The sequence below is a fragment of the Falco biarmicus genome, chromosome Z (assembly GCF_023638135.1).
Source record: "Falco biarmicus isolate bFalBia1 chromosome Z, bFalBia1.pri, whole genome shotgun sequence".
NCBI classification, from domain to species: Eukaryota; Metazoa; Chordata; class Aves; order Falconiformes; family Falconidae; genus Falco; species Falco biarmicus.
The window spans coordinates 58,010,049-58,022,923 of NC_079311.1; positions in this window are offsets into that span (position 1 = coordinate 58,010,049).

Consider the following 12,875-nt stretch of genomic DNA (forward strand, 5'->3'; position numbering starts at 1 on the left):
CTTAGCCCTGAATGCTTACCACCCCTCAGTAGCTGGCTGCTGGAGTTTCTGTAAAGCTAACCACCCAGCTTTCCTAACAGAGGCAACACAGCTCCTTGGAGGAGAGTGGGCTCTCTGCTGGTGGTCTGGTCTCAGAAGGCATCTGCCTGTGCTCAGTGGATGGTGGAATGGAAAACAGTGCATTAACTGATTGGATGGCCCACAAACTCAGGCAAAAGCTTAGATACGGAGACAGGCCTAACACCATGACTGCTCTCTGAGTAATGAAAAGGATGGTTGCAGGCTCTGTTTGCTACAGCCCCCTGCTAATGTGAGCAGGGAGTAAGGCATTAATAGCACTGGCTTTTGTGCTTTTAGACTGAAAGCTTCAAAGTTAATAACCTGTTGAGATGAATGAGACAGTTCACCCACTTCAGAGCTCTTTCCCAGGCTGCTTGCAAACTCAGCATGACAAAGATTTACACTTGGTTCCTGCTTTTAATAATTTGTTTTCATACCCATCCTGACTTAAAGTGTGTGTTATACATGGAAATGAAACTCTAGATTCTGGAGCACATTTCTTGCATGAGAGTTGGATGCCGCAGCAAATCCCACTAGCACAGAAGCACAACCCTGGGTTATGCTTATAATACATCCATACCTCAGGCAGGCATAGAATGGTTTTGTATGCTGATCTACAAAAGTCTGCCACAGAGGATTTATCTCCTCTTTAGTGACAATGCACTCCACTTTTACCTCTGCAGAACTAGCTATTGGGAAACACTACAGCCAAGGTCCCCAAAGCAGACCTCTCCAATGCTACTTTCCCTCTAAGAGTGTGAGGCAATGCTGTAGCGCAGAGCACTATCTGATGCATCACGATAAATCATGGAGAAGAGGTCCTGGAGTGCTTTGCAGCTGGTGGATGCTCTGCTTAGTGGAGCAGTGTGGAGGGCACACCTGGCTCAGTGGCTTACCCGTGGCAGTGGCACAGTGCTGCAGACTCCCCCTGCCTGGGACTGCAATGCAAGGCACAGCTGGATGTGTGGGACAGAGGGGGAGGCAGCGGGAGTGTGCTGCACTAATGTGAAAGGTAGTTTTAGCTGTGGGAGAACATGAGGAGGATGGGAGTCTAGAGATATGACAGGACTCAGAGGTCTTGTGGAGGTTTTACTCCCACTTGCTTCAGTGAGTTTTACCCACCAGTGTTGCTCAGAGTATTTTGAACAGGAAATACTTCAGCAGAATTGCTGAGTTTCCTGTGACCTCACCCTTTCTCCATCTTCTCTCAGTGATTTGTGAGTCTCTGCATCAGATGCTTTCACTCCTGACCTGCTGTAGTACTTGAAAATCATGGTTCCTGGATGTCCCCCAGAAGCCTCTGCTGCCTGCTATAGAGCAGCTTAAACTCACATACTTCTTCCTTAATTTCGATGCTTACTGGATTTGGACTTTTTACCTGCTGCAAAGCTCTTCATGTGACCTCCAGTCACATCAACATTCAGCCACTAAAGACAGCATCAGACTGACACCCTAGGGACCAGGCTCAGCTCACACAAAAATGAGCCACAGGACAGACTATGCCCTTGGCCATCATGGTCCCAGGCGCTGCCACTGTGATGCCCAGCGAAGATGCAGGAGTCTTCTTGGATCACCACCCCAGGCTGGCAGCTGCCTCTGGGAGCTGCAAGCAAGGGCTACCGGCAATGTTGTCTCCCTGCAGATGCCTTGCCACAGACACGGCAGAGGTCAGGAACAGCACTGGACTAAAACTGAGCATCTGAAGTGGAGCTGCAGCAGACAAGAAGAGGCAGTCCCGAGGCACCAGAGTGACAGAAAGCTGCTGCTGGGAGCTTGACTGCATGTCAGACAGCATGTGAATGCTAACCACACAGCTTGGACCTTCAGGGGGATTTTGGCTTTCCAAGTACTGGAGATTTGAAAATCATTGGCTACTTTAAGTAAGAAGAGCAAGGCTCAGGGCAATAAAAGCCACTGGAAGGTGAAGGAGAGGAGATCCTGCAATCCTGACCCAGGTCCTACCCTAGGTGTCTCTCAGGCCACTTGCTGTTTCCAGTTTAGGTTTTGTTTGTTTCGTTCTGGACATGGCACTAGTTCCTGGCCACTTTACCACACTCCACAACCCAGCCTAGACCTGAGGTGGCGAAGTGCCCTAGCTCTACCACTGCCATACCTCTGGCACAATGCTTCCTTCCTTTCCCCCAAGCCTGACTCCCTAAGCTTGCCGCTCTCAGGACACATAGTAGCAGTCCTGAGAAAGCAAAGGCAGGCACAGCCAGTGACACAGATGTTTCATTTCCCAGGGGGAATGCCATTGCTACAGCAAGAGCTTGTGTCCCTGCCCTGTGTGTAATCACTAAGCTTCAGCTAATGCGTCAAGGGTTACTAAACCAAGTTTTAGCTCAGAAGAGTTGAGCAGCATCTCCCAGCTCCCAGGACAGCAAATTCATTTCCCTGGATAGCAGGTTCTCCACTGACCCTGCACCAATCATTGCTCCTGTCCTGGTGTTAAGAACTTGTGTAAGCATTCCTCACTGGGTTTCCCTGGGCCTGCATGAAGATGACACTTTGTTGGTCCGCAGTGGCATCACTTACTGTTATGTGACCCACTGTGACTGTTACCTGCTCACCATCAGAGGCTGCCAGCAGGATAGACCATCCATTACCTACATCCTTCATCTCTCCCTGGCTGTGGGTTCTTTTCCCATTGATCTGCACTTAATACCCCTCTCCCTTTATTTACATGCCTGTTGTCCCCAGGCACACACAGACATGACATGCCATAGGCAGCACATAGACTTTTCTCCTCTGCTTTACTCACTGTTCCTGTTATATCGCTGGTCTGTACTTTTCAGGCATGGGTACCCAGACCAGACAAACATCAGGGACAAAGGATCAGACGCTGGAGCAGACAGAGCAGACCACCAGCCACAGATTGTTTAAAGCAGGGAAAATATGCTGGTGCTGCTTTACTTTAAGGAAGGGGAAGGAAAGATGCTTTATCTGCCTTTCTGCAGCTCCCAGTTTCTTGTTCAAGGAGTTTTGGGTTCCCTGGGGGAAGCTGGACCACCCAAGGATGTAGCCACACTCTGAGGCGCAGAGGAGGGTGAACATCTGCTGGCAAATACAGAAGGGTGGGAAGGAGGGACAGCAACAACAGGGGAGAGATATATGCTGAAAGTCATAGGCTGCAGAGTGCAAACAAGCTCAACAAATGTCCATGATGCTGATGAAATCTTGTATCTCAGGGGGACGAAGAGCAGTGATGAACGGTACCTGTATTCATTTATGCATGCCAACATCACTGAAATTTATGCATCTAGTCACTCTAACAATTCTTCTAAACAGATTTACATGCTCTTTTCACTCATCTTACTAAAAAGCTCTCTGTACATCCCTTACTCTTGCAAATGCCCCCTGACATGTCAGTGGTGGAGTGCATGAAGTGCCTTACAGCACGGCAGATAGGTCTTGCTGGGATTCACAGTCATCTCAGCCTCTAACCCCAGGCTTCTTCATTTTAAACCTCTGCATGTTTGTACACATCTCTTGATATCTTTACATATGGGTTCTCTGTAAACAAGAGGGGGTTCGGTTTGGGCGTTTTTTTTCACTTTTTTGTTTTTGTCAAATGCATTTATCCTTCATTCAGCTGACCAGTTTTCATTAGCATCTCTAGGAGAGTGAAGGCCTGAGGGTACAGGCTGCAGGGGACAGCACTGCTAAGACTATGGGCTGAGGGTGTGGGCAAGGTGTGGAAGACAACATTTGAAACCAAGAGATGTTTTATTGCTTGCAAAGCAAAACACACAATGGGGTAACACTACAAGCATTGAGGATTTCTGCATAGCTTGCCAAAGCACCTTTCCAGTTTTGCTCTCCCAGTGAAGTGAAAAAGCTACATGAGTGCTCAGCATCCCATACTGCATGCCTTCCCCTCCCCAAGTATCCTGCTCCCCTTGGCCCCGTCTCTCAGCAGTACTATGTTGAGGGCAGCTGGCATGCAGGAATCTTGTAGGGAACAGCCCTGAGTCTAACAGCAAGGAACTGTTGCCTTACTTTCAAGCCGCCAAAAGACAATCAACACTGTTTATTTTGCTTTCCTTATCAGTGGTCTCCCTAATCTGCTCTAGTTGTCCCACATCAATCTTAAAACATGAGCATTGCCCTGTGTATAACATTTTTTATCAGTATTTTGAGGTCTCAAAACACAGCAGTGACACAAAATATCTGTGACACCTGTCACAAGAGAGAAGGAAAAAAAATTTCTTGTTTCAAATCCACTCCTAACAACGTATTTCAGAAAGTTGTTTCAGATTGGAAGACCCACCCTAAAGCAGGTTTTCCCACCAAAGGAGGAAGGTTTTTCCACCAAAATTGATAAAGAGGGGTTGTGGGGTTTTTTTAGAGCACAGGGCCATGAGTGGCTTCTGACAACATCTTCATCTGCCCTTTCATCTCCCGCCCAAACACTTGTGTTTTACTGTGGTGGGGATAAAATTCCCTCAGCTAAGACTTTCTTCATGTGCCTACAGAAGCTGGCTGGCTACCTGTGAGCTCTGCTATGTGTCCAGGATTTCCACCAAATACAGACTTTGGAAGGGGGTTGTGCTTGTGGAAATCCTTGTCTTTTCCATAGATCTCCATTCCCCATTGCTGTATGGGCCTATCCTAACAAACCATAAGTATAATCTATTACAAAATTACAGTGTTTTGCAGGTTTAACAGGTTACATTTACATACATGGATGCCTTCCTAGCTTATTCTAGCTAATGCTTCCTTACAGATTCCCCTAGGGAAAATTACGTCCTCCTTACTGATACAGATGACAACAGGAGTATCTCCTAGCATTTGATCACACTTCTAAAAATAAGGCCACTACACCACAGAGTACACTTTTGCTGTGGTATCCCAACGAAAGGTATAAAAACAAAGGCTGAGAGTTCTCTTTGTAGTGCCCTTTGCTGCTCCTCTGATCACATCTAATGATATCATCTAATAGATATATCTTCAGAAATAGTGTGTTCAGTGGCTGACTGAGAACTGGCGTTGTTAGCTGAACTGATTTTCAGATTTGTGCATTAGTTTTCAATAGAAAAGGTACATTTCATAAACAGAAAGAAAGCTCAGTGCTGTTGCTTGTAGTATGCAGTTTATCCAAAGCAGCATTTGGAAACTGATGAAAAGCAAGAGAGGATGTTTAGATAGTGTAATAACTCTGAGTTCATGTTGTAACTTAATTAAAGTGTTGTGTGATGCCATTTGTGAGTCTTCGATAGGCTATTGCCACATGCTGCCTTACGCAGCTTTTCTAACCTTACAGCCACCACCATGTTTTATCATTTACATGTGTTCAGCTTGGAAAATAAACAACCAGAAAAAGTGAACGGTCTCAAAAGGAGACAATTGTCTCTGTGTGGAGACAGCGGTATAGCTGTCTATCCCCATGCGCTCAGTGCAGCTTGTATTGCTTTCTCTTAAACATTTGGATTAATTTCCTGCTTAGAGTAGACCGATCCCTCACCAAAGTAAAACCCGTGTCAGCTTTAGCAGGAATGTTTTCAAAGTCTCCACCTGGGAAGACTATGTCTCTGAGTGGGAAAATAAACACATTGGCCTTCAGTTGGTTCACTGACTATTTTCTCTGCTGACAACGCTAATTGTTCTGTCAGTCAGGATGATGATGGTTTTCAGCACCAGATCCTGAAAGAAAGAGAGGATAATGTTGCCTTTTGTTAGTATGTGGGCTCAGAAAATGTGGCGGTACTTAATTTCACCTGTATTCATAAAATTAGCTTAGAAACCAGAGGAGGCTGGATAGCACCTCCCAAATGGCCATGAGCTGACACAGATAATGACAGCTTTCACTGTGTCTTTCTTTATGTTTCAGATTTAGCAGATCAGGAGGAATATTTCATATATGCTCACAAGTTTTTGAACTGCACTGTACCCTCAATTATGTCATTACACTGGGAAGTGACGCATTTCACGTAACAGAGCAAAGCTGAGGTTGTTATTCATATCACAACTGACATGCAGGAAAGATAATTTGCAAATCATAAGATTTTTTTCCTCCTAAATGAACATCTTTTTATAAAGGGGGACTTTGGCAGAACGCTAGTAGTACCAATGGGAAAACACCAGTGACATATGCCACAAAATATTCATTCAAGTCAGCACCAATTGCTAGTATAAAGCAGATAAAAACCTGTAGCCAGTAGCTGAAATTACTTTAACAGACTTCTAGACCACCTAGATCCACATCTGCACTGACAGTGCTTTTCTGAAAATTCAGTGATTTTTTTTTTCTTAAAGCAATCAGGGTACCAATGCTGTAATACAGGAGCACAGAACCCTCCCTCGTTATGTGTAAGACAGTGAATATACCCATTTCACACACAAGAAGGGGAAATAAAAAATGTGTCCAGAGCATTTCTTATACAGTAATTTCTTACACAGTATGTGTACAACATAGGAAATTTAAATATTCTCTCACAGAAAACACTAATACCTCCAAACATGGTGCCACCATCATCTTTCTCACAAGCCACTCATTTCCTACTCAGTTAATAGAACATACCCAGAAAGAACTCTTCATCCTTTAATTCCACTTCCCCAAAACCTCTGAATGTTACAACACATAGAAATTTGGGGGAACTACACAGCATGCAGTTTCCCTGTAGATGGCAATACACTGTGTATTTATGAACGTGTATGCGTTTATGCAAATAGATAAACCCTCCATCTGACAAAATACTGTACAAGAAACCACAATGTCAATGTGCATATATATATTGCATAAAGTTGGTTACACTGGTGTCATATATGTGAAATATCTATTCAAGGCACTGGCGTACCCTCACAGCAGACTGTATTTGCAGCTGTGTAGTGAGCTACTTGTGCTCCTTCATCCATTAAGACAGCTGCAAAAGTCGTGCATCGCTTCCTCTTGTGTTGCACCACTTACACAGTTCATTATGGCCCTCACACACAAAACCTATGGTTTAGGTGTGAGGGCAAATAAAGAAATACCCACAATGGAAGGCAGCACTGAGCTGCTGCCTGCTCTTGGGGAGGTCTGCTTACCCTTCTGTGCCCTGGTGTCCCATCTTGCTCACCATCTGGCTTCTCTATTTCAATTGCAGAGACTTGCTCTTACTCCACATCCTCAAGTGCCCACAACAATGAAAACCTCTAAATAAGATCAAGGCCACTAGCACATAAAGTATAGTAAGTAACAAAGATGATGTGGCGCACATATGAAATGCCTGCCTTGTTCTGAAATAGACATCACGTAAGTCACAATACACAGATCATCTGACAGTCAACCCCATCTACCTTTCATACTGTGTCACACCACCATTGCTACCCTATATTCCAGATTTCTCATTGCTTTCAGACCAAAAAGCTACATAACAAATACTGAAGGGTTAATATTACAAATACTCAACACTCTAAAGGATTCACTAAAAAAAAATGCACTGATGAAACTCTGTACAGTGCCATGTGTTTAATCAGTCTAGGCCTGCATTGCATTCTCCAAAACCAGAATTTTCTGTAGGCAAATACTCACAGTATTAAAGTCAGTTACCTTACTCTATTCTGTGTCTGAGAATAAGCATTTTGTCATGTTGGATATACATAGTGCCTATCTATCACCCCTCCACACGCACAGAAATAAGATTGTGGGTGTGGGAACAACTTCTGTTTTGTGGGCTATATACTACTGCTTCAAATTACTGGGTGATTATGTAATTTATTATTATTGTATGTGGGTTTTGTTGTGCTGCAGGGTGGTTCTTCTTGTTAGGATCTTTCTTTTAAATACTGATTACATTGCCAAGGGATGTGAATGGCCATCCTTGAAATCAAAAGGAATAATTAACACACAGTATCATTAAGACCTATCTTCAGTCCTACATATAATATGTATATGTTATGCTCTTTTTTGTTTCATTCTTGCTCTATAGCTGTTAAGGACAGCTTCAAACATGGCTAGCAGGGACATCAGTCAACTAATAACTGGCTCAGCCTTTCTTCCCTTGTTAATTAATGTTGGCTGTAACTGGAGTTAACACATTAAACGAACTCAGAACTGAAGTACATGTTTTGGAACTCTGCAAAGCAGGGAGCTGGGGCTAGACAGCTGGAACCAAGAGTTTTATAGTATTATACCCTTAACAAGGAGACTTGTTAAAATCTAAAGATTTTGATGGCATCAGATCTGAGATGGAGATTTAGCAATGTTTTTCTCAAGTCCATGTCAAACAATGAATAAAATAGAGATGGAAAAAGTTTATCAAGCTGCATCACTACTGCAGAAAAACTTTCATCTTTCAGTGCCTTTCTTGTGTCTTTTTTCACCTGTTTCATCTTCTAACCTGTCCTCCTGATTCTTTCCCTTTTCCACAATATGGCAACGCTCCTCTAGCTCGTTTGCTCTCCTCACTTGTTATTGCTGCCACACTTCACCAGACCTCAGACTGACCTACTATCAATCATTTATGTTATTCAGATTTTGCTTTTCTGAGTGAAGGAAAACATGGAACTTCTCACAATGAAGTAACAGTTTGTATCTTCTTATTACTTAATGAAATAAAAGGCTGCTGCTGGAAATTCTGAATGAGTTCTTGAAAATCTGGTTTTAATACAGTAATCCTATTTTTTTGGCGTAATAGTACTGCAAGATTACTTATGAAAGGGAGAAACAATAGCAATAGTTAACAGAACAAACATATATTAATCCTTTAATGTGGAGCTACCTTATTTCTTCACTATAAGCTAAGCTTCAAGCTCTTATTTCTTCTGAAAACTAAGCCTGACTCAAACAAAGACTTTCTGCACTACCCTTCTGTGTCCAAAAGACTACAAAATATTTTAAAAGATGCAACGGCAAGTAAGTAAACAAAAGATATGTAATAATATTTGAAAGTAGAATTTGCTTTTTTACCCTTCCATGCTAGTATCAGAAAAAGCATATCAAAGTCATGTTAATGGGATGGGATGGGATGGGATGGGATGGGACATGCTTTAGGGAGTTACATATTTATATTTTATTATCATGATAGCAGCGGACTGTCTCACTCTATGTATTGGCAGTAAGCTGCTTTATCACAAATGGCTACTTCATTTTCTTACTGAATTAATCCTGTTGACAGACATGACATACTTTTGCTGCTGGGTTATTGCTGGTCATTGCTGATGGGCTGATTTATGGTTGAGAGGGATTGCAAGAGTGCTCCATTTTCATTCTAAGGTCTTGTTGAGAACTGCCTAAAGTAAGTGAAGGCACATCTCCCCGCTAAATACACATACACATCTGCCTTAGGATTCACATCCCTGCAATATCTAGGCCTGAGACTCACTTGGAAAGTTATTGGAGGATTGGAGTTAGTAGGAATTGACACCACACTTTGGTGCTTTTTCTAAAACTTTGAGCTGTGTCTGACATCTGTCCGCAGACTCACTGGGTTTTTCCCAGGCCTGTAACCTGTCTGTAGCTCTGTCTGGGCTCTTCTGTAAGTTTTTACTCCCAGGTTATGGCTACCGAGGTTTTACACAGAGGTTTTCTTCTTCACCTGCACAGTCATAGCTCTCATTTTGGTTTGTATTGTTTCACCTTTTGAAAACTGCAGTCTCTTTTTCTGTGGTGGTGGCAAATGCTGCTTTTGTCCCTATCTGTTGATTCAGAGGAACCCTGCAAAGATCCTTCTCACTTTGACCGTCTTCCTCTTTGCATCTCTCTGTTGGATCCTGTTTCTCTAAGGCACCAGACATCACCAGTATGGTCTTCATGTCCCATTCCTATCATAGCATCTCCACACCCCACTACTCTTGCTCTCTCTTTCTTGGGGTTTGAGGTGACCCACCTCTGCAGATCACCACGGGAAATGGAAGTGTCAGCAGTGAAGGACTTATTGCTCCCTCCACAGAGGAGGCCCAGGAGATGATACTAAACTTTAAGTAGTAAAAGTACGTTGTTCAAACACTGAGTCATCTCTAGCCCAGGCACTCCACAATGAACCTGTCTGTAGAGCAGTCTGTGATGTGCCCAGCGCAACACTGGTACAATTACTTGTTGGGAGAGATGTGAGCCCTAATGAAGGCCTATGGCCATGAGAGGGTTCCTGTAGGGACTGGTGACTGGAATCCACAATGACACCTCAGAATTGTCCCCTGGTTTCTTTCTGACAGTGCATTGCACTAAGCAGCTGGCCAGCTTGCTGCCACCCTACTTTTGCTCGGGGGGGGGGGGGGGGGGGGGGAGGGGGGGGGGGGGGGCAATGCCGCAGTAGTCCTACAACCCAGACAAGTGGCACCATGATGGAGGAATTTTGGTTTCTTTCTGCAACTGAGCGGCCTCCCAACACCAGTCACTGCCTACAGCCCTCTTTATATGTAAGTGCTCATATCTCCTGAGCTAACACTTTACTTTCTGTCCTAGCCAGGCACCACTTACATTAAAAAAAACAAAAAACAAAAAACAAAAAAACCCCACCAAAACCCAAACTAAAAACAACACACACAAAAAAACCCAAAACCAACAACAAAACAGAAAGCATCCAAAAAAAGCACACCAACACAAACAGGAGGCTGCAGGAGTGTCTGTCAGGACGTGGGGTGGGAAAGATTCCCTGGGTGGTGAGTGTGTCTGTGCTCGGCCCCGGCCCCGGCGCGGTGCCGCAGCAGTTGCCAGCCGACCGCGGGCGCGGAGCAGCGCCGTGTCGCCGCACGCTCCCGCCGGGGCGGCCGAGCTGCTGCCCCCGCCGCCAGGCCACCCCAGCCCTCCGCCCCAGGCGGGCTGCAGCAAGCACAGCGAGAGGGGCTTTTTTTTGTTTGTTTTAGGTTGCGCCCCCCCCCCCTTTTTTTTTCCCCCAAGGGGGGCTTAAAAATAACTCCGCGGTCGTCACTGGGCACCGGGCGAGGACGTGGCAGGCTTCGCCAGAGCAGAGGCACTGCACATTTGCCATTTCTATTAAAAAGCTAGTAAAGTTAACACAGCCTCATCGGCATCTGAAATACCAGTTTCAACCCCATTCCTCACTGGAGGGGATACACTAGTATGTTTCTTATTTTTATTTTCCTTATAGCCTGTTAAATTGACTAATAAAGTCAACACAGAGTTCTCTGTGTGGCTTCAAAAAACTCGGTAATTTTGTTAGAAAACGTTGAAATCCAACCCCAAAGTATTCAGCCCAAATATTTAGTTAAAGTAACCCTGTGGGTTAATAAACTAAACAAAGGCAAACCATGCAAAACTGCAGCAATGAAAACCAGGCTTAAATAAACGAAGGAAAGTTTATAAGAACCCTTTAGCTGGAAAAAAACAGCGAAGGAAAGCTGCATGAAAGTTTAATACGAAGCATGTGATACGCAGGGTCTCGTTTTACAGGTACGCCGCTTCGCCTCGGACGGTCGTTGTCCCCAGCAAAATTTCGAAAATTATTTTTCTGCTAAGCTGCATTTCCTTCTAGGCTCACGGCCGCGGTTTCTGCTGAAGAAACCCCTCGGCAGCTCCTGGCAGGTTAGAGGAGCGTCTCTGCGCGGCAGCTCTCTCTCACCGCCCGCGCCCGCTGCTGATTTCGGTGTCTGACTTGTTCAGTTATTTCAGCTCCAGTAATGTGGTTGCAAAATATTTACCTTTCACACAAGAATCTGGATTATTTTGATTAGAGACCGATGCGCTCTTCAAAAGGTTTGCTTATGTGCAAGAGTCCTTCGAAGAGAGGCAGGACAAAAGATCCCTATTTTCAACCGCCGCTTTTAGACGAGTTATAGCTAAAAACCGGTTCGCTGTAGGGATCGAGTAAGCCTTTTTAAAAAAGAGATAGGGAGATTTAAAACAAGCTGTTTAAAATCTCTACGCTAAATTATCTCAAACTGCCTTCAGCGCGTTGTCGGTTTGGTAACAATTATAACCGTTGCTGTTCCGTAGTTTAGATCATCACGACAGAGATCTTCATGACAATTGTTTTTTGATCAAATAAAGGGCATGGGATTGGTGACATGTTTTTCTCTACGGAATAATGGGTTTCCAAAACTATTTTCTTTCGCATTATATCCCCAAAGAAGCAGCCGGGGAGGAGAGCGCTGGAAAAACAAGTCCCAAAATAACAAGAGATTGTTTAAACTTCTCTTAGTTGCTTTTCATTTTCAAGAAAAGCTGAATAAACAGCGTCGGCCCTGCCTGACGGCGCAGAAAGCAGGTTTGCAATGAAAGAGGCATGCAAAGGAAAAAGAGGAGGGTTGGGTTTTTTCTTCCCTTTTCGAGCACTTAACTTTCCCCTTTTCAAAAAGGAGCTGCGTGCAGCCCAGGGAGGACTTTATTTACCGTGTATAGAAGAAAGAAGAAACAAGTCAAATTTAAAACTAAACTCGAGGTGTGCTGGGAATAGATCGGACCAAATGTTGGGGAAATTCTTTTATTTCCCCCTTCTGATATTTTTGCCTAATTCCGCTGCTTAACTATCACCCCCCTGTACTGCCAAGGAAGGGAACGGTCCCTTTCCGTGGGGAGCTCCGATGAAATGATTTTCTTTAAAAAGAAAAAGAAGAAGAGAAAGATGGACTAAGGAACTTGGGGCAACAAAGCTTTACAAGGAGAGAAGAAAGACTGGGGTAAAATACGACACATTTATCTATCAATTGCTAGACAAGACAAAGAAGGCTTAACAACAGTTTGAAAAGAGTGGCCTGTGAATGGTTACTATTCAATTTGTATTTTATTCCCCGCTGGTCATGGAACTGAGATCAGAAGAAAAAGTGAAAACACATGGCTGAGGTCAGTAGGATCAGAGAACCACCACATACAGCAAAGGGAAGGAAAAGCAATGGGAACTTGTGTGAAGAAATGGATTATATAAACAGAGCTTACC